The sequence below is a fragment of the Cygnus olor genome, chromosome 2 (genome assembly GCF_009769625.2).
Source record: "Cygnus olor isolate bCygOlo1 chromosome 2, bCygOlo1.pri.v2, whole genome shotgun sequence".
NCBI lineage: Eukaryota > Metazoa > Chordata > Aves > Anseriformes > Anatidae > Cygnus > Cygnus olor.
In genome coordinates this window covers 106218985-106238987 of record NC_049170.1, presented here as the reverse complement: position 1 = coordinate 106238987, position 20003 = coordinate 106218985, and positions in this window count along the sequence as shown.

The following is a 20003-nucleotide window of genomic DNA, read 5'->3' as shown; positions in this document are numbered from 1 at the left end:
GAGGTCTTGTGTGTGCCTCTGGACTCTGCTAGAGGCTAAAAGAGGTGCCTGGACCAAAATGAAAGGGTCAATTAAATGTGGAGGATATCCTGGCCATAAGAACTTGAACGTTAATTTCCAGCAAATACAACTGTTTTGGAATGGTTTGGGAAGAACACATAAAAGTGACATAATGGCTACTTAGGTCATATATTTTTGCTGGTTTAAAACCAAGACCTGAAAGTGTGGCAAATGGGAAGGTTAGTTTAGTTTTGGAATGATTCATTCTTTACCTGTGTCATTTTACTTGTATGTTGAAGTGTCACTGATGGATGTTTAAGCAATTCTATAGATAAATGGGGGGACGACAGGGACGGACTGGGGAGGGGAGAGAAGTTTAAAAAAACATGGAGTGCTACTTTTATTTGTATTTGAATGGAAATGGATTCTGTTAAAATAAGGAAAAATAAGTACATTTATGTATGTGCTGAATATACGGAAATAGAGTGGGGGCGTTTGAGGTATTATCAACGTGTGTTAAAACTGCTGTGTTCATTAGAGTTTCTTAATCACATCACATGGGTCACATTTTCAAAGCAGTTTTGGTTCATAAGAATGCAAGCTTGGCATTCTTCAGTTGGATCCAGTGGGGAGTTTAAAACACAATCAAGTGTGTTGGAGTTTACCATTACATTGATGAGAGCTGGGCTTTCCAAATAGCATTTGTTTTTTCAGGAACATGGAGGTGCCTACCTGAGGGTGGTCGCACACTGAAACAGGCTCCCCAGGGACGTAGTCACGGCACCAAGCCTGTCAGGGTTTAAGAAGCGTTTGGACTGTGCTCTTAGTCATATGGTCTGAATTTTTGGGTAGACCTGTGTGGTGCCAGGAGTTGGACTCGATGATCCTTGTGGGTTTCTTCCAACTCGGGATGTTCTGTGTTTCTATGCATTTGAGTACCTGAAGAACTCTGACTGTGTCCTTCCGCACTAAAGAAAACCACAATAAATCTCTTTCATTTGATTTGCCTTTTTTTTTTTTTTCCCTTTATATCTGCTGTTAGTACCTTTTTAAGGCAAATCCTGTGCAACTACTACTGGCTTTCATAGAATTAGAAATAACTTGATACTCAAACCAGGACGTAAATTGTTGACATACTTCCTTGCTGTAAAATTAATTCAGAGTTGCGATTAGGTTGACAATGAAGACCTTGTTGGTATTGCACATAAATGCTATTTAGATGCCTTAAATATATTTAGTTTGCAACTGTAATTTTAATAGTTGCTCTAAAGTGTGTAATTAAAAATATATATATATTGGTGTATGTTAGTACAGAGAACAAAGCTAACTTTGGCAAGTGACTTTTTTCTAGCTTTTTAAAACTTTCTAGGTAGGTGCTTTTTCTGTAACTAATTGTATGACAAATGCTGTTCTTTCTTTTTTTTTTTTTTCCTTCTTATTTTAAAGCAAATCTGACACTGCTTTTAAACAAGAGAAGAAAATACTTAAAGCTGTCAGTTAACAAAATGTCTTGGAGGCATTCCACTATAGGTTGGCTAAAACATGGTTTGAGTTTCAGTTGTCAAAATGCGATTCTCACCTCTTAGAAGACCACATTTGCAATTTTTTTTTTCTTTGAATGCCTGAATTGTTCCTAAGGAATAAAAGGGTGGTGTCCAATAGTCTCACATGTTGCTGTTCTTCATTTGTATCTTATTTATGTGTCTAGTTGGACTTTATTTAAAGCATTCTGCTTATTGAAAACAACATTTCTTTTGGTCTGCATTTGGCAGCAGAAACAAAGCTGTGTTTGGATATCACAGAGGTCTTGAAGTTTGGTAAAAAGACTGAGCAATTAAGCAGAGGTTAATGGCTCCATTATACTACTTTGGCAAATTCAGTGCCTCGTTGGGTCCTCTTTAGAAAGGTAGTTTTTTTTTTTTTTTTCTATTTACTGTAGTAGCAATGTATTTAGATTAGTGTCAATGAAGTCTGTGCACCTTAGTCTGCGTTAGTGTTTGAGCTATTGTTAGCTCTGTGCAGGAAATAAATAGTGGAGGGAAAGAGAGACAGTTCCTATCAGTGGTGTGTCAGTTAACGTTAGCTACATCAGAGTACTCATAAATAATCCATGTAAGCTGGATGCTTGAGTGTCTGTGACAAAAAAAAAAATATTGTGTAGGTAAACTACAATGGGGTTTTTGAAAAATGGGAATTTGTTGATGGGATTCCTTTGCAACAGCAGTTACTGCAAAGTGGCCGACCCTGAATTCTGGAAGAGTAAGTGACCATTAGCACTGTAGCGAGTGGGTAAGGCATATATTTTTCCACAAATCTGACCGTTGTGGTATGTTCTTGTGAAGAATGTGTAGTACTGCATCGATGCAATGTGAAGACGTGTTTCTTGTACAACTAAACAAAGAAGGTAGCATGTTGCTAGCAGAACTGTGGGGTTAACCTGAAAATTGTATGGGAAAATGTCTTCCTGAGCCCTTTCTAATATGGAATGACAACAAAGCACAGATCTTCACACAGTATAACAATGTAGGCTCTGTAACCCTTAGGAGACTTCATCATTACTGACAAATCACCTTTTCTACTGCATTTAAGTCAAAGCTGCTGGAATACTTGAAGGCTGAAGAATCTCTGGCACTGAAGTTCTCCAGTGTGATGTGAATCATCCCTTGGGTGCTGTGAATAAGGAGCTGTAAAGATAGTAAGAACTAAGCCTTTCTTGGGGAGAGGGGAAAAAAAAAAAAAAAAAGAAAACCACAAAAAACACCTTTTTTAATCATTGAATTTTATAGTGAGTAGAAAAGTTTCCTGAAGGTAGGAAATAAAAGAAGGAAGCATGCTCTGACCCCCTCAAAAAAAGCCAACTAGTGTCGGTAACAAAATTGGAGCAAGTAGATAATACTTTCCAGAGCAGAAGGGAACCACATAGGATCTGCAGTTATTTTAGTTATGTAGGAGTCTGAGTAGGAATATCAAGCTGTAAGCTAATGGTCTTCAGAGGCCAGCATCCCCAGGCGTTGGGCTCATTTTTCCTGTCTCTGTCACCCAGTACCTGTCAGAGACCTTCCAAAAAGCAGTCAGGTCTTTGTTTCAGAGGTCTTGATTTGCAGTGGTGCAGTGGTGTGGCTGCCAGCTTGGGACGGCAGTGAGAAGCAGCCGTAAGTCTGCACAGACATTGGAAGAAAAAATGGCTGTTGGTGGCTCATCTGCTGAGACTAATGAGGATAGCAGTAATGAGCAAGGCTGGGCTCTCATGCACATGCTGCTGGGATATTGATGGGTGCAGTGTGGTGTTGCAACCCGTTAGGGGTACTCAAAGAAACGTTTGGATACTGGGGTGAAAAAAGTAGATCCTAGCATCTGTAAAGTATAAATAGGTTACCATGACTTCCCTTGCGTTTTTTGGATATGTATTTATGCACTTGTATTTTGCTTTATTGCCAGACTAGGCATAACCCGGAATGGGTTAATTTTACCCAAAGCGTTGTTACTTTATTAGCGCTAGATGGTGCTGCAGAGTAGGCAAAGTTTTCATTTGCAGCTAGAAATCGTCTAGGATAGCTTTAACATTAAAATACTCTCGGGTGGAGTATTGATTTGGTTACAAACCACCGCCACACATTGCTGCTTCTCATCACTTGCAACACCTGCCTGGACGTCTGAGGCTGCACGGTTGGTGCCACGCTTCTCAGCCCTCAGGCTGGGGATAAAAATCCTTCATGATAGCATGGCTGTGTTTGTTGCTGATGTACATGGGACAAGCACCACGTACAGCCTTGCTCTGGTGCTGCTTTTGCCTCCTTGAAGCTTAGATAAATGCATTTATTTTTACCTGTGATTTATCCCACGACAAATGGGCCCTTCAAGAGGTTCAAATCACAGGTGTGATGGATGTGCCCTTTCTCTCCCTTTCTCTGAGCACAGCTCTGAGAAATCAGGTCATGGAGAGCAGGTGGGAGAAGAGTACATAAAACAGGAGCCACTGTGTGTTATGACTTGTTAATGGAGATTTTAAGCTCTTCTTGCAGCTGTAAATTTATACAAAGTGCGGGACAGCAAGCAACAACCTGGGGTGAGACAAGCTGAATGCAAGGGGGCAAAGTGAAGGAAGTCGGTCATAATGCAGCAGCACATGGGCTGACAGGAGAGAGGGATCCTGCTGTAATTTGCCAAGAGGACTAAGCTTCAAAAAAAATGCCACTTTCTGATTTATTTTCAGGGGTGGGGAGGAAGGGATGGGACTAGTGTGGCTGCTCCGTTCACACTGGGAAGAAGTTCTGCTGCCATGTGTGGTGTGAGGCAGCATGGAAACAGACACGTTCTGGGATTTGTGTCCTTTTCCTGTCACTCACTGACTGCAATTCAGGAATTAAAGGTAAAAACCTTATAGCAGGAGACAGGGATGTTTTTATTTTATTTTATTTTATTTTGTATGTGCAGCTGACAGCTTTTTAGCCAGTGCTTTCTCTGCTGCACTGCTCAACAACTGTCCTGCAGTAATTGTGTTAGTAATAATATAGCAGAGAATTCATGAAGTGTAAAGACCTGTGGTACCCCGTGTGTCTTACTGGTGCCAAATGTTTTATATAACTGACCACCAGCCAGTAATTCTCTGGCACCCATCTTGTGTAAATGTATGAGTTTCCAAGCTGAATAGCTGGAGGAAGAACGAGGAGCCGCTCAGCTGTGCTGGAGCCCTGAGCACAGGCTGGTGTGTAAGGAGCGAGTAGTTAGAGAGGGGTAAGGCAGCTGTGTAGCAATGAGTCCAAGCAAGGTATTTTCAAGCTTTGATAACAGACATGCAGAAATACTGATATAGTTAAAACTTCTCCTTTAAGTGTGATATTCTTCTGGTACTTCAGCAGTCATAATGTTTATCCCTTCAAACTTACCAGATCTTGCGTCTTGTGGGAATTCCTGAGAACTGCTTTTCTTTGAAACACCAGCAGAGAGTTCCCCACTTTGAAATACTTCAGACTGTTCCTGATGTAAGACACGAGTTTGGTGACAAGTCCTGCTATTAAAGAAACCTGGAAAGGAAAAGAAAGCACCTTTTTTTTTCTGTTGATTCAGACAGAAGTGTTGTATGTAGAAGGCTTAGATCTCCTTAGACCTTAACATTCTCCAGTATAGCCGTTAGGGTTTCTTTTCCCTCACTGATCATGCATGTTAGTATGCAATCTGAAATTCAGATAGCTGTTTTTCTGTATCTGTTATTCTGCAGCAAGTAGGAAGCAAAAAAGTTCTCATGGTTGAGATGATGGCAGGCGGCAACTCAAGAAAGAGTGTGTGCACGTGGCCACGCATGCTGGTCACTTGTTTGTGTTTGGGTATGTTAACATAGAACTACCTGTGATCCTTTGAGGGATAGGCTGCCAAATGGCTCCATGTTTGTGTGATTTTGCCACCCATTTTTGCCTGGAGATGCTGTGATGATGTTGGACCAGGTGCGAATGCCTCATGTTTAGTGCAGCCAAACAAAACCTGCTATTAATGATGTGCAGCCAAGCTAGTAAATGCATGCAGTAGCCTGAATGCATACGCATGTTATCTACATATCTCCACCTCTGTTTATGGCATGATATTTTTTTATATTTGATGGTCATGGATGATATCTAAGAGGAAACTAGCATTTTTGAAGTAGTGTTTACTCACAAGACTGGAGACCGAAGTGCGGTAATGATACAACTTGATGCTTCGTAAGTTGGGGTATGCGTTAATTACTTAATTAATTACTTACTTAACCCTGTCAAAAAGGTATTTCTGCTTCCAGGATAAATTTGTATATTACTTCCGCATGAGAGAGGTGCGGAGAACCATCTGTGATCATTCTACTGAACTTAAAACAGCCAGTTTGTTGTAAATTGGAGAGGAAAGAAGAATTCAGAATATATATATATGTGTATATATATATATTTTTTTTTCAGGGCATTTCAGGACTAGTTTAAAAACAAATGAAAAAAAAAGAACAAAAGGAACTTAAATTTGTGAAGAAGGCACATTGTTTGCATGATTATTTTTCCTTCTTTTTTGCACCCTTTTTCCACTTCCTCAATTATAATATGTTGCTCACAGCTTTTTGTATTACCTTTTTGGATGGCCAATAAAGCAAAATATAATAGTTTCTTAACTGGTGCATCATCCATCAGGAGAAAAGCCTATGCCTATTGAGTTTTCCTTATAACAGATTACATCATGAATAATTCTGACTACTGTATGTAGTCTTGTATTGCTATAACAAAAATACTATTTGCTTTTACATACAGCTATTGCAGTTACTACAACTCTGATCTTTATGTTCTGATAATCATCTGATAATCTGATAATCTCTGATAGAAGAATGTGAAATGTTAATTAATAGATTCAATCTGACTGAAGCATAGAAAGAGACAAGGAGGCAGTGTGTGATCCGGAAAGGAGTGGACACGGAAGGAAGGCACCAAGAAGGTTTCCATCCCAGTGCTAAGAGTACTCTTTCTCTCTTAGGATTTCCTGACCATAAGTATGAAGAAAAGCAAAGGAACAACTGGAGCCATAATGTGCAGTTTGACAAATAAGAGAGTTGCTGGAGGGAAGCATAATGTGAATTGTGCATCTGATGGCTTGGGTAAATCACATAAATTGCAGTTTTTGTTGGAAATTTAAAGGCATTTTGACTGTCACTGACAATTCTGCTGCAATGCATTAGGGAAAAGTACTTCTTTATGGTGTCCCTTCAGTTACTGTCAAATTTATCCTACTTTGATCTGATATGTTTCTTCATACAGCATGAAGTGGATTATCCAGATGTACAGCAAACCAATGGAGAATGTAATAGTGGATGATTCTGTACGCTGTCTGCTTGTTGTTTCCCTTCTCCATTCTATAGGTGCATGCATTTTGCCTTTGTTGCAGCAGCAGGAGTATTGTTTGAAGCCTTTGATGTTTTCCATTTTTTTCGGTTACCTTGAGGGGAAACTAAGCCATTGCTTTGGTGGGATATTCCAGTAAAACTTCACCCTTTTGAGTATTTTTTTTTCTTGTTTCTTGGCTTGGTTTATGCTCATTGGAGAAAAACAAGTAATAAAACGAATATACTGTTATAGGGCTGGAGCTGACAGAAGGCTACTGGTCTCTGTCAGCCCTCCAGGATGTGCTGCATTCTGGTGACAACCAGGCTGGCATTTTGTTACTGTTTTTGTTTTTTGTCCTTGACCAAATACAAATAGTGGGTGAATGAGATATATAATCATTAGATTTAGACCACGTCCATCTTGGGAGCTGTGGTAGATTAAATGAAGGTTTGAACTTAAAATATACAAACTGCTCTGCAGGAACTTTCCACTCTGAGGCAGACTACTAAGGGCTGACATATCTCATTGAACTCTTTTTCTTTGACTGAGGAATTCATAATCCTTTGAATAAACTGTGATATGGTTCACTAATATAGCACGTGCCATAAGTATAGCATTTTGAGATGGCTGGGTTAAATGTGAATTAATTGCTTAAAATATGAATGCTACATTTCTTGCTAGTCTTCTAAGTTATTTCAGTGTAGTTATTTGTGCCATTGGCTCTCTTCCCAATTTTCCTAAACATCATGTCTAAGTAGTATTTAAAGATGATGATGTTCCTGGTGTCTAAGTAAATTGTTGAAAATCCCTGGCAGCCGCTTACTTCTCATATGAAGATTTCAGTTACTCCAAGGCAACTGGGGTGTATTTTTTTGTTCAGCCCATCAGTTTCTAAATTGCATTCACTCCTATGCTTCATTTTGTTTTAGGGATGCCACATCACATATCAAATCTTTGAGCCAGAGTGTGATACATCATGTGTCTCAAAGCCTTCCAAACTTTCTTGGATGAACCACTGGCAGCCTGTGGGCCTTTGGCAACCTCTCACAACCAGGCTGTGATCAAATTCTTCCCAGCAGAAGCCTAGGATGATACATACTTGATTATGATCTTATTTCTGCTCATTGAGCTCTTTCGTACAAAGGTTTGGTGGCAGGAAGGAGAGGTTGGCTGAAGGGTCTGGAAGCTGCACGTCCCAACTGCGCTGAGGTTAGAAGTATCAAAGGCTGGGACTTTTTTTCACTGTCAGGAGTGGATGAAATTCTGTGGTAGTGTGTGTACAGATCTGCCCACACCCATGACTGCACATATCTCAAAAAATCACTTTCAAAAAAAAGACAGAAAATAGCTAATATAAGGAAAACTGCAGTTTTGTATTTTATCAATGATGCAATTTTTGCATTTTGTAATTATGGACATGCCTGTAGCCAAATTAACGTTGAGATCACAGAGCTGGGAGCAAATCCTGAAGTCTGGTTCTGGATCTCGGTCAGGAATTGAATGTCCCTGGGGTTCAAAGTGGGAGATAAATTGGAATCTGCAGTTCTCCAAGTGCATGTCAAGTTGAAGCAGTAAACTCTCCCTCTCTCCCCGCTTCATGTATTTGCCTATAGACATTATGCAGCTGATCCTCAGCTGTGTGCAAGGTGCGCTGCCTCAAGGCAGCCAACTGTACCCACAGGCCAAAATTCCTGCAGTGAAGGATTGCAAGCTTCTGGCTTTCACCCGTCTCTCCCAGACAGGCTTCCATGGCAGGCCAGGGCCTGACTGGGACTCCTCTATGTGTTTACCATGCACAGACCCCAACTCCTGGGGGAAAGATATCCACTTTCTTCTTCTGTCAGGGTATTGAAGTGCTGGATCCTGCTGCTGGGTCTTACGGAAAAGAGAAAAGTGGACTGGGACGTTGTGTGGCCAAGGATGGGTTGGAGGTCAAAGCAACATCTACTGTTTGTCAAGACCATTTCATTTCAGGCAAATGGTCTTCAAGCTTCTTAAATGACACTTGAGGGTGTTTGAGTTATTACTGAAATGCAGCCATTTCCAGAGCTGGAGGCATCGACAACATAATAGCATGCAGAAACCCCACGGTGCCAGAAAGTGGAAAATAATGGTCTCCAAATAGTACTACAGGAGGGATTTAAAATAAGGATTTGATGCTACTTAGACTAATTGCTGGGCTGACTAGCTTGCAACCTTTGCTTCTGGTTCTGTTCTTTGCCTTGACTTGAAAGCTTCCTGTCTGCTGTCCTCTTCCATCACGAGCATTTATAGTCAGTTATTGCAATCGTGGCCCTGCTATGCCCAGCAGCCCTACATTGGCTTGCTGTTCTTGTGTTTGTTACACACAAATTGCCGTGTTTCACTCTGCTGGTTTAACTGCCAGTTAATTAGGCAGTTTCTAAGCAGTAGTGTTAGGTAGGAATAAATCTGCAAGACAGCAATATTGCTGGAGTTTTCCAGTTTTTGTGAGTGGGTAACATCAGGTCAACAGTATTTGTCTTCTGTATTTAGTGAAACTGGGGCTGAATGAAGTCTCCTGGAAAGGTATAATGTATCTGAAGTATTAGCATTCAGAAATATGAAAAAAAAAACTCAGAACATTATGCATTGGAAGCTTTAGCACAATCTGATATACTATCTATTACAGTCAGTTTTTAGGTAATCGATGGCATTAAAATATTCCCAAGGCCTGCAGTCTGACTTTTTTTTGGCTTCTTTCCCCTTCATCTCCTTTTCTTGCCTCACCACACCCCACCACCACCCTCCTCTCTCCAGATCCTCCCCCCCACCCACAAAAAAAAAAAGAAAAATCTGTAGTTCTATAATTTATGAGACAGTCTCGTAAATTACCATGGTGGAGTTAGTTGTCCAACTGCCTGTGACCTGCTGGGTATTTGTTGGAAAAAAATAATGAATTCTAAGAGTTTCATGAATCTTAATGTGAATGATTCTCCATCTGAAAGTTTGGACTGGATTGATTATTCCCCAGTTTAAAATATTTCCCTCTTCTGTTCCAAGAGTAGTAACATTAACCTATTCTTAGGGAACCTGTCACCCAAAATGCAGATAGCAAAGAGTTGGAGAGAAAAGCTGGCGACTCACCCATAATTTCAAAATGTTATTGGTCTCAGATTACCACGTTAAAAGGAAGCCAGGATCATTTAATGCATGACTTACTAACCAAGAAAGGAGCTAAATTTAACAGAGAACATTCAAAAAATTGTTCAACCAATGCTAGTGTTTATGTTTGTATCCTGAACTGGATGTAACTGGAGTCGTTTCATGAACTGGAGCTGGGAGTCTGAAAACCATCTTGTTCCTCTGTCTTGTAAATGAAGAATATGCTCTGCAAAAGCGTGCTGAGATAATTGTGTCCTTTGTAATGAGTCTCAATATTCATTTAGGCCTCCCATCATGAGTACCAAGCTGGATATGCAAGGTATCACTGAGAAAGGACAACATTGTCTTGTCCCTTTGAGAAAGGGCAAGTACATTCAAGGAAGAGGATGCGTAGGGATGGGGTAAGGCAGCATAACAACAGCTCTGCATTCTCCTAATTCTAAACTGTGAGATTTCTGCCTTAGTGCAATGTTTCTGATACTGCCATCTGTAAGAGGGAGAGGGCAGGAGCCATTCCTGAGGTTTGGAGACACCCTTAGACTCTCTTAGGACTGTGTGGGAGTTGCCACGTGTTGTACAAGGATGAGATTGTGATCTGTGAGAGATGTTATGTTCCTGCTGCTGCTTTGGTTTGTGAGTCTCTGGCTAATGTAAGCCATCTGAATCCTGCATTTTCAATATGCTTTTTTAATGTTAAGAAGAGTTAAAAAGATCCGCACACACCCTGCTCCAAGGTCAGAACTAACTCTAAACCTGCAGCCAAAAACTGTATAGCATAGGACATCCCACCTATAGCTGATAACCCACGTACTCGGAAGGATGTTTATCAGCAAGTATCCCTTTTTTCTGTCTTTACTTTTTACCCTAGCTCACTTAGTTTCAGGTGCTGAGAGGTGTACCTTTATAATGCTTTAAAAGTTTTAAATTGGGACTGACAGCTGAGAAACAGTGCAACCAAAATGAGGGCAGTATGGCTGGGGACACACTGCATCCTCCATACTTGCTCCCCTAAGGTGAGGAAACTCCCATTCATCTTAATACATCTGCTTCCTCAGGTAAAGCTGCCTTGTACAAATAAGGGCAGGAGGTCAGCATCTTCCCTTTGAGCTAAATGACCAACAGAAAAGGTCCGATAATGCCCTGGTGGCTACTCTTACTTAAAAAAAATAATAAATAAACAAGATTATCTCATGGGGCTGAGTGGTTCCTTGATCTGAAAAAATAAAGATAAAAAAAAAATCTTTTGCTCACCTGCTCTACCTTGCCTCTCTTCAGCCCCTGGAAGGAGATACAGCACTGAAATCAAGACAGGGTACTGTGAGAAACTGTGCTCCTCATATGGGGCAGCTGTAGAAGTCTAGCATCTGATAGTAATTGATTAGTAAATTAAATTTTAACAACCTAGAGGCTGCACACGGTCCAGCCCTGCTCCCCTAATATAAATCATTCAGATTTGCAAATACGAAACACATGTTTTTCTGTCTGACCTTGTCTTTTATGGAGCAGTGGAGATTGCAAACACAGATGCTCAGGTTTGTCTGCTTTCCTGGCCGCCGAGGCTGCAAATGGCAGCTTTGCTCTCGGAGCACACGTTAGGTTGACATTGCTTTGCGACCTGGAGAAGAGATATGGCAGCAGGCAATAAAGCTGGGCTGGAAGCTGCTCAGACAGCCTCGCTCCCTTTAGGCCTTGTTCACCCAGAGCGGGGCCATGACCTCCAGCCCTGCAGCCTGGCTCCTCTTCCCTTCCCCGCCACGGGTGGGAGGAGGACACGGCTGACTCCGTAACATGGCCGATGGCAGAAGGCTGTCGGTCACCTGCTGTCTCCACCAGCAGCAAAGTGCAGGTTTTGCCTGTTTCCTAGCGGTTTTGGCTTAAACCCAGCGGCTTTGAAGTACTCCGTCCCCGGCAGCTGGGGCTGGGGCAGGTCCTTTCCCCACACTCCTTATTTTAGCTGCAAGCTCCAACGTGGACCAGGGCACCACCGCAGCTAATGCTGCTCACCCTTCTCCTGGAGGTGTTTAATGACTGGTTTAATGAGCAATTAAAGATAGTTTTCCCCTTGAGAGCTGAAGCCAGACTGTCTCTATACCCCTAGAGGAAGGTAGGGCTCTGTGTGTACCATTTCTTCCCTTTCTCATCGGAAGGGCATGTCCCAGTCTGACACCTAATTTCTAGTGCTCTTATTCTGGAGCAGAAGTGGAGACGGCATGTTTAAAGCCTCAGATCTACTCTGACTGCAGTCAGTGGGAATTTTCCTATGTAGGTGCTAAGTACTATTCAGTGTAAGCAAAACTTGGCCCATTACTTTTAACTTATTTTCCATTATAAATCAAATCCTCTCTCTAATTTTTGCCTGAAATCTTTCCTCCTACAGAGGAATTTGTTGTAGCTATAATGTTGCCATGAAGTATTTCAGCCACGAAAGCTTGAAAATAATTTTCTTCCCTTTTAGAAGTCATGTTTCTCAGGGAATCTAACTTGCTCTAAGACTTCTGAATGTGATTTATTGATGTATTATGACCCAGAGAGTAGTTTTGCTGGTTGTTGGGAGAGCAAATGGATTGAGTTCTGTGGCCAACAGCTTTGTAGGCTGAGGTGTTAGCAAAGCATTTAAAGCTCTCTGTGTGACTGATGAAGGCACATGTTTTAACACCCATGTGTCTCTGCTCTCCAGAGTTTAATAAGACAGCAAGAAAGATTTAGGCCCTGAGCTTGAACTCACACCAAAATAAAGCAAGCCCGGACTTAGGTGGAAGCTGGAGAGTGCTTTCCCTCAGGGGCATACAGCACTATGAAGGAGCACCGTGGGACTCTCCCTCAAGGACAGCAAGCTGCACCTCCACATCTCCCATCGCACTCTCCCATCAGGGTGTTGGTGATCTATAACACCCCGTGCGGGAATCCAGGAGAGAAAACAGGTGCAGTGGGGATGAAAGTAGCAAGAGGCAGAAAACTGAAGATATATAGAGATTGAAGGGTGGAGCTGGACCATGATTTCAACCTTTTACTTTGAGAAAGCAATGTTTTTAAATAATGACTGAAGACTCCCAATGCTGCCTGTCCACACCTGTGGATGGGATGGGGCAGTAAGGACGCATCAGTGGGACAAAGGAGTCAGTACAGAGGATCTAGCATAGACATTATGTGTGGTTTGGGTGTTCTACAGTGCCCTAGTTCTAGGCTGGTCCTGAGGATCTTCAGTTCTTCTCCATGCTTGGCCATGTCACACCTCGTCCCCAGAGGGAAAAGGGCTGAAGGCAAAAGAAATCTGGTCACACAGACTGAATGCCTTTAAGTGGCTATAGCACATTAAGTGTGTACATGCAGTGCACCCTCTGCATTAGTTTCATACAAAATAGATTTAGTTCATGTGCTACAAAACCTCTCCATGGTGTGAATCAGTTTAATAAGACAGTCTAGACCACTAGCATGGTCTAGTGGGAGGTGTTCCTGGCCATAGAAGGGGGATGGAATTAGACGATCTTTAAGGTCCCTTCCAACCTAAACCTTTCTGTGATTCTATGAAAGTCCTTGTGAAATTGCCCTCAGTCCTGCACTCCAAATCCAGACTATAATGCTAATGCTGTGGACACACCAGTGACAGGAAAAATAGCTATTTAAACCTTACCGCAAAGAGGAGTCCCAAGAGAGCCCTGTGATGTCTTCACACTTAGCAGCACTCAGCAAAATTTTGTTCTAGAAGTACTTCATGGCTATATAATGTCTGGAGAATCGCTTTGAGGTGGGAGGGAATCCTTTCAAACACTTTGAAGATTCAATTGCATGACAGTTTATTCATGTGACTGGTGTTACAGTTTGCAGTTAAGCATTGATTCGGATGTTCACAAATCATCGTAAATCTTAGTCACATTAGTGATCACACAAGGTATGTGAAGCTGCCTCTATTCAGACTGCTGTCAGCAGTATTTCATTTACTTCTTTCTTGTCCAGGATGCTCAGCGTCTTTTATGCATGGGGCTATGGCTTTATGATTATTGTTATTATTTGTTTTAAAAGATAGAGTTCTCATTCCCGAGCTGCTGGAGTCCTTACAGAAGTTAAATGAGACTTTGGAGTAGTTGAGTACACAATGAAAGTGGAAATTAAGTTTTCACCTACTGAATTCTTTTATTGTTAATGCCATCTTTTTTAACACGAGATTCCTGTACCAGTCTCTTAATAATAGCAGAATGTGCTAATATCATTAATGTATCTTGAAATGAAAGAAGCCCTTTCCACTCATTGCAGGAATGTCTTCAGGACTATGCAGTCATCTCTATTACAGGGCAACAGTGCACAGAGTTATTAATTTTATGTAGGAAGGCAGATTGATGGGGTTTTTGTTTGGTTGTTTTTTTTTTTTTTTTTTTTTTTTTTTTTTTTTTTCCCCTCCAGAGTAACTGGATTATGTTATTTGAGACTGTTTTCCATCATTTGTTTTAGGCTTTTAAACCTGATGATATTGGTCATTAGTGCCTTTTACTGTAGAAATTAATAGCTAAGGTTCCTGTATGAATTGATGTTGGATGACAAATTTCTGCATTTCAGTATCATTTCGATTTGCACGTTGTTACTGTCTGGATATGGTTAGTAGTTCTGCATTCATTTAGAGCAATAATACTGGTTTTTATTTTATTTTATTTTATTTTATTTTTTATATTTTTTACCTTTGAGGGAAGAAGCATTAACAGCAGTCTTGCTTATGAAGTAATGCAAGGAAACGACAGCACTCTCAAGTTCCCATTTGCAGTGATGCTTGCAACCAAGCCATCCCTCATCCTAAGCTGAGCACAGCCACCAGGCTCATGAAGCCAGACTTGCAGCCCATCAGTTGTGAGCTGTTCCCCAGTCTTTCCCTGCTGCACAGGCTGGCTTTGTTGCCCTGCTGTAGATGACTTTCTAAAATCTAAGTGGCACGTTGCCGTATTCAGCAACCAATCCCTTTTTTTGCAGCTGCAGTGCCTCCTGCTAAGCAGAAGATCATCTAAAAAGCCAGCCATGGTGTTTGTTCTTGTTAGTGCATTGTGGCCATTGGAGGCTGTGGGGCTGGGGCTGCAGGTAGAGAAGGCTCTATGCAGACTCATGAAGTTGGCCCTGGAGACTGAATCTCTCATGTGAAGAATGAGTGATGTGTGTGTCTCTGTGAGATCTGACACTTTTGGAAAAAGTGAGAAACATGGGCCTCTATCAGTCTTTACCTGGATCACTTAGCTGGTCTGGGTAGGACTGAGTGCTTGCTAAATTCTTGAACTGTCAGCATGATCCATGACGGGTACTACTCCAAAATACTAGTGTTTGGGGTTCTCCTAAGAGAAGAGACCAGCTACCATGTGAACTCAGCCCATCTGCTGTATTTCTAAATAGTCCCTAAGCAATCTTCCTGGAGGGAACATCAGAGATTGCTTTTTGAAATCACAAATTAATTAAAGTTTGGCCTTTGCTGAAAGAAGCCGTACTATAAACCTGCCAAGGTAACAAATATATACACAATATATATGCAATATGTATGAACATAATATATACAAATATAAGCACTATATTACCAGATACATCAATTCTTTAGTGCAGTGTCACATGGACACGATGCAGGATGCCATGTCGTGGGCCTGAGTGTGCATCTCTGTATTCTTGCCTGGTGGCTACATGCAATATCTAATAGGAGAGACTGCATAGTTTCAAGCATCACTACAAACAAGACTGATTGGAGTGGGGTTTCACTGCTGAAAGCTAACATATTATTGCCTCTCTTCTTATTTGAGTCTGTTCTTAACACTTTTTCCCTCAGAAGTGAGACTTGAGCGTACAGTGCCAGACCACCCCGTTTCTCTAAGAGAACAAAGTTCTACAACAAATTTATTGTGCTTTACCTCTCTAAGGACCTTGTCTTCATATACTTACATTCAAGTTTTAGGGCTTCAAGTTTTTGATTTAGTTTAGATTTTTAGATTTTTGGTTTAGTTTATTCTTTTGCTAAAATTGCCCAGGAGTTGCAGAAAAACCTTTGTTCTGACAAGATCACCCTGTTTCCCCACAGTCATCTCTTTCACCCCTTAAATCTTCCTCCCATGCTTACTTCCTAAGCTAACTTTACCTGCTATGCCCTGCACACTGGGTGTAGGCACCGGTCTGGCTTGAGCATCTAGGCTGGCAAGCAGATGATGGCGCAGAGCCAGACCTGCCACTACATCAGTGTCTTTTTCTCTGCTTGTTTGCAGCCAAGAGCATTGGATGTAGTTTGGACTCCCTTGTCAGGGATGAGAAGCTGAGTAGGGCATCTCAAAGCTTATGTGCACAGCTTAGTGTGATCTGCTACCCTGCCCTGGCAGCTGCAAAGTCCACCAGCCACCCAAAGCTTTTCTTTCTGTGTCATATGATTATTTGTATACCTAAAACTATATGTATTTTTTCCCCCCTTTCATTCCAGCCCCTGAGGAATCAGGAAGATAAATTGTATTTAATGTCAGCCCAATTGTTTGAGATTTTGAGTGTGAAGTGGGGAGTCCCTGGGAGAGGGCTGGAAATCCTCCAAGCTCATAAGACCTGCAGACTTTAGGGAGCTGTTGCGTAGTTTTTCAATGTGGATTTCTTTGCCAGATCAGCTCTGAAACAGATTAAAGGTCGTTGTGATGAAAGCTGAAGAAGGCTGAATGCTAAAGAAAATATAACAGCTGCTGGAACGTGCAAACCTGAGGTCACAGATGAACAGGGCTGAGGAGACATCCAAGAAGTAGGAGTTCATGGTCTGATACTCACTGAAATTATATTTTATAGGGCTGTACAACGTGACTTCTTCAGACGAGCTTGTAAAGAGGATGTCAAAAGCCAAGTCTCTAAATCTACATGCCTTTCAAATACTGGCTTGTGCCATTGTTATCTGATCCTAGCTGATACTAGGCCTTCAACCTTTCTTTGCTTTTCCTTCGACATGCATCTGCCCAGTGCTCCCATTGATCTGTGCATTTCAGAGAAAGGTCTGGCTGGTGCTTCAATCACTTTCCTTCTGTTTTCATTAAAAAATGCTGCCAGCCGCCTCATATAGGCAATGGGGTGATCTGTTCAGTTGGCTTTAGATAGGAATAGTTCTAATATTTCACATCCACGTCTTACTGAACTGGTTTATCTTACTCGGAGCATGGCAGCTGCAAATAAGTGAAGTATTGGCTAGTGGTGAGCAGAGAGAGACTCAACTGTACAAATTGGCTGGCTCTGGAAGTGTGTCTGAGAGTTAAATAAGCCAGAAGAATGGGCAACTCCCTGGAAAAATGCTTGGCTGAAAAGGAGATTTATTCTTCTGTCTCTCAATTGCAGCTTTTTTTTTTTTTTTTTTAAGCACCTAGAAATCCCAGGGAGATCCAGCTCGGCTGGATGATCTCTCTGTAATCTCTGGGATCCAATTAAAAATTAACACATCTCCCAGCAATATGTCCTTTTCCTGCTGCTTGCTTGTTCCTCTTTTGGGGCAATGCTTATCTCCAGGATACTAAAGTATCTTTTTTTTTTTTTTTTTCTTCTGCTTATTAAAATCCACTCATAAATAACACATTTCTCTCTGTAAATTATTTCAAAAGAGTTAGCAAACGTAAATACAATCCACACCCCCTATTTTCCATCTGTTTTCCTACAAGATCTCTTTCAAGTTCCATTACAAAGGTTGTTCTCTGGGAACCTGAAGAGGCTGTGTTGGTCTCCAAGATGGAGCCAGGCAGATTTACCTATCCAGGATCTGCTTGTAATTTTACCTTGTTGCTTTACTTGTAGTTCAGCAGCTTGGAGGCCACTTCTGTCTTATGTTACTGAAGAAAGAAAGCGAAAAGCTTGTGATTTGAATGACTCACATGACCCACATTTTCTGTAAACTAATAATTTTCTGTATGGCGCTTGCCTTATGCAATGAAATCACCACTTTCCTGGTGCAATTTCTTTGTCCCTCTGGTGCAAAGCTGTAAAGGCAACATAACCATCGATGACTGGTGATCAACTGCTGCTGGGACACATGGTATTTATAATCCTAACACTTGATTAGGTGCTGGATGGTGTCTGGTGAGGCCTCTGTGATCATTTGGTGAACTTGAGTGACTCTATTCTATTTTTTTTAAATAAATATAAAAGTAAAAATAAAAAAGCTTAAAGGATTATGTCATAGACTTGTTCCGTAAAACCCAACTCTCTTCTAGGGCATGCACCTTTGTTATGTACTTTAAGTCAGTAGACGTCAAGCTTTTAGACAATACATTGAGAATCAGTGCCATAAAAGACTCCAAAGAGTTTAAATCTTGCTGTTGACAGGCACTGCTGATGCTAAAGATACTAAGAGGTAGGCAGTTCTTTATGAGCTATGCAATTGTGCTGGCCAGACAATTATACTTCCTCCATAACACTTAGGGTCTGTACTGAAGGGCTCCCCGTGTTTCCTGCAGCAATGCCGTGTCTAATGCCTCACTGAAACATTTGGACAAGGATTAGCCCGGCTCCAGAAGGGCTGATCGCTTCATGGTGACATGGCCCTACATGGCCAACCCATTGCTGAGGAATAACTGGAGAGCAGGGGGGTCTGAAGCCGTTTCATTTTGACCCAGGGTGAAACACGCAGCTACAAAGAGTTTTATGGGACAGGAATGCCACAAAAAGTGGAATGCCAAAAATAACTTTTTTCCCCTCCATCTTTTCACCTCCTACCCTCCCAGCCAATATTCACTCAGAGCATGGAGAAGCATGCTAAGACAGTCAGAAAGAACAACATCTGTAAAACCTCGGGGGAGCGGGCTGCAGCATATGGTTTGGTTGAGGACTTCTGAAGAATTTCATCAGTAATAAAGTCTCACCCAAATGTTGGTTTTGACAGCACTGTAAGTCCTGTTGAAAACCACTCTCAGCCATTTTATCAGCTGTAATCAGCACCTGGACAGATTTAAGAAGTAATAGCTACACCCTAAATGCAATCAGTACTCTCTGCAGGAACAGTTTGAAGAACTGACACTTCCCCAGGAGATGGAGCAAGAAGATAGCGTGTTGCAGACATCTTTATGAACAGAGGCTGGCACAGCCAGGGAGAGAGAACTTAAGCAGAATAGTTTCAGTGCAAGATGCTGGTCTTGAGGAACCGGCAGAGCATAAAGTGAGACCCAGAAGTGAGGACCACAGAATCAGGGGGTTTGGGAGGGACCACTGGAGGTCCCAGAGCAGCTCCTGCTTGAGACAGGACCATGCTTGCAGCTGCACCACCTTGCTCGGGGTCATTTGGCTGAGCCTTGAATGCCTTGAAGGATGAAGTCACCATGGGTGTTTGACCTCTCTCATGGTAGAAAACAAACCAACAAAAAGTGAATTCTCATATCTAATGGGAATTTCCAGCATTACAACTTGTCTCTTCTGTCTCCCTTCCCACCATGGTGTGACTTGGAGAGGAGTCTGGCTCCATCTTCTCTACAGCCACCTGCTAGGTGTTTGAAGGCAGTAGTCAGCTCTTCCTTTAACCTTCCCATGTCTCTCTGTCTCTTCGTTCTTGTTCCCCGGCACTGCTTAATGTTTTATATTGCTTCCAGAGGCTAGACCTGGGGTCAGGAAATGTAGGTTTGTCCCGTGAGCTGGATCCTGGTGAGCTGCATGTGGAGTGCCAGCAGCTGAAGGGGAGTGTGCGGATGGAGGGGTGTTGCAGGAAGAGGGGGGACTCCTATTTTAAATGATTATGTTGATCAGCACTCAACCTTTCCTATGGCCAGGAACTTGAATAGCACTAAATCTTGATAGCAACCGTCTGGAAACTTGCGTTAATGATTACTGCTGGAAGGGATCAGCTTTCATGCTTTGTAACTTTCTCAGCAGGGACAGCACAGTCAGGTTTCATATGCACCCTCTCTGTAAAGGGTATTTTCTTTTTCCTGGTGTTGGGGTTTCCCAGGAAGCGTGCATGATGTGGGACCAGGTGCAATAATGTACCAGTAGAAACAGCCCACTGGTTCACTCAATGTGCCTTTTGATCCTTTTTTTTTTTTTTTTTTTTCTTTTTTTGGCTCATTTCTCTGTAAATGTGACCATTGCAGAAGGTGACCA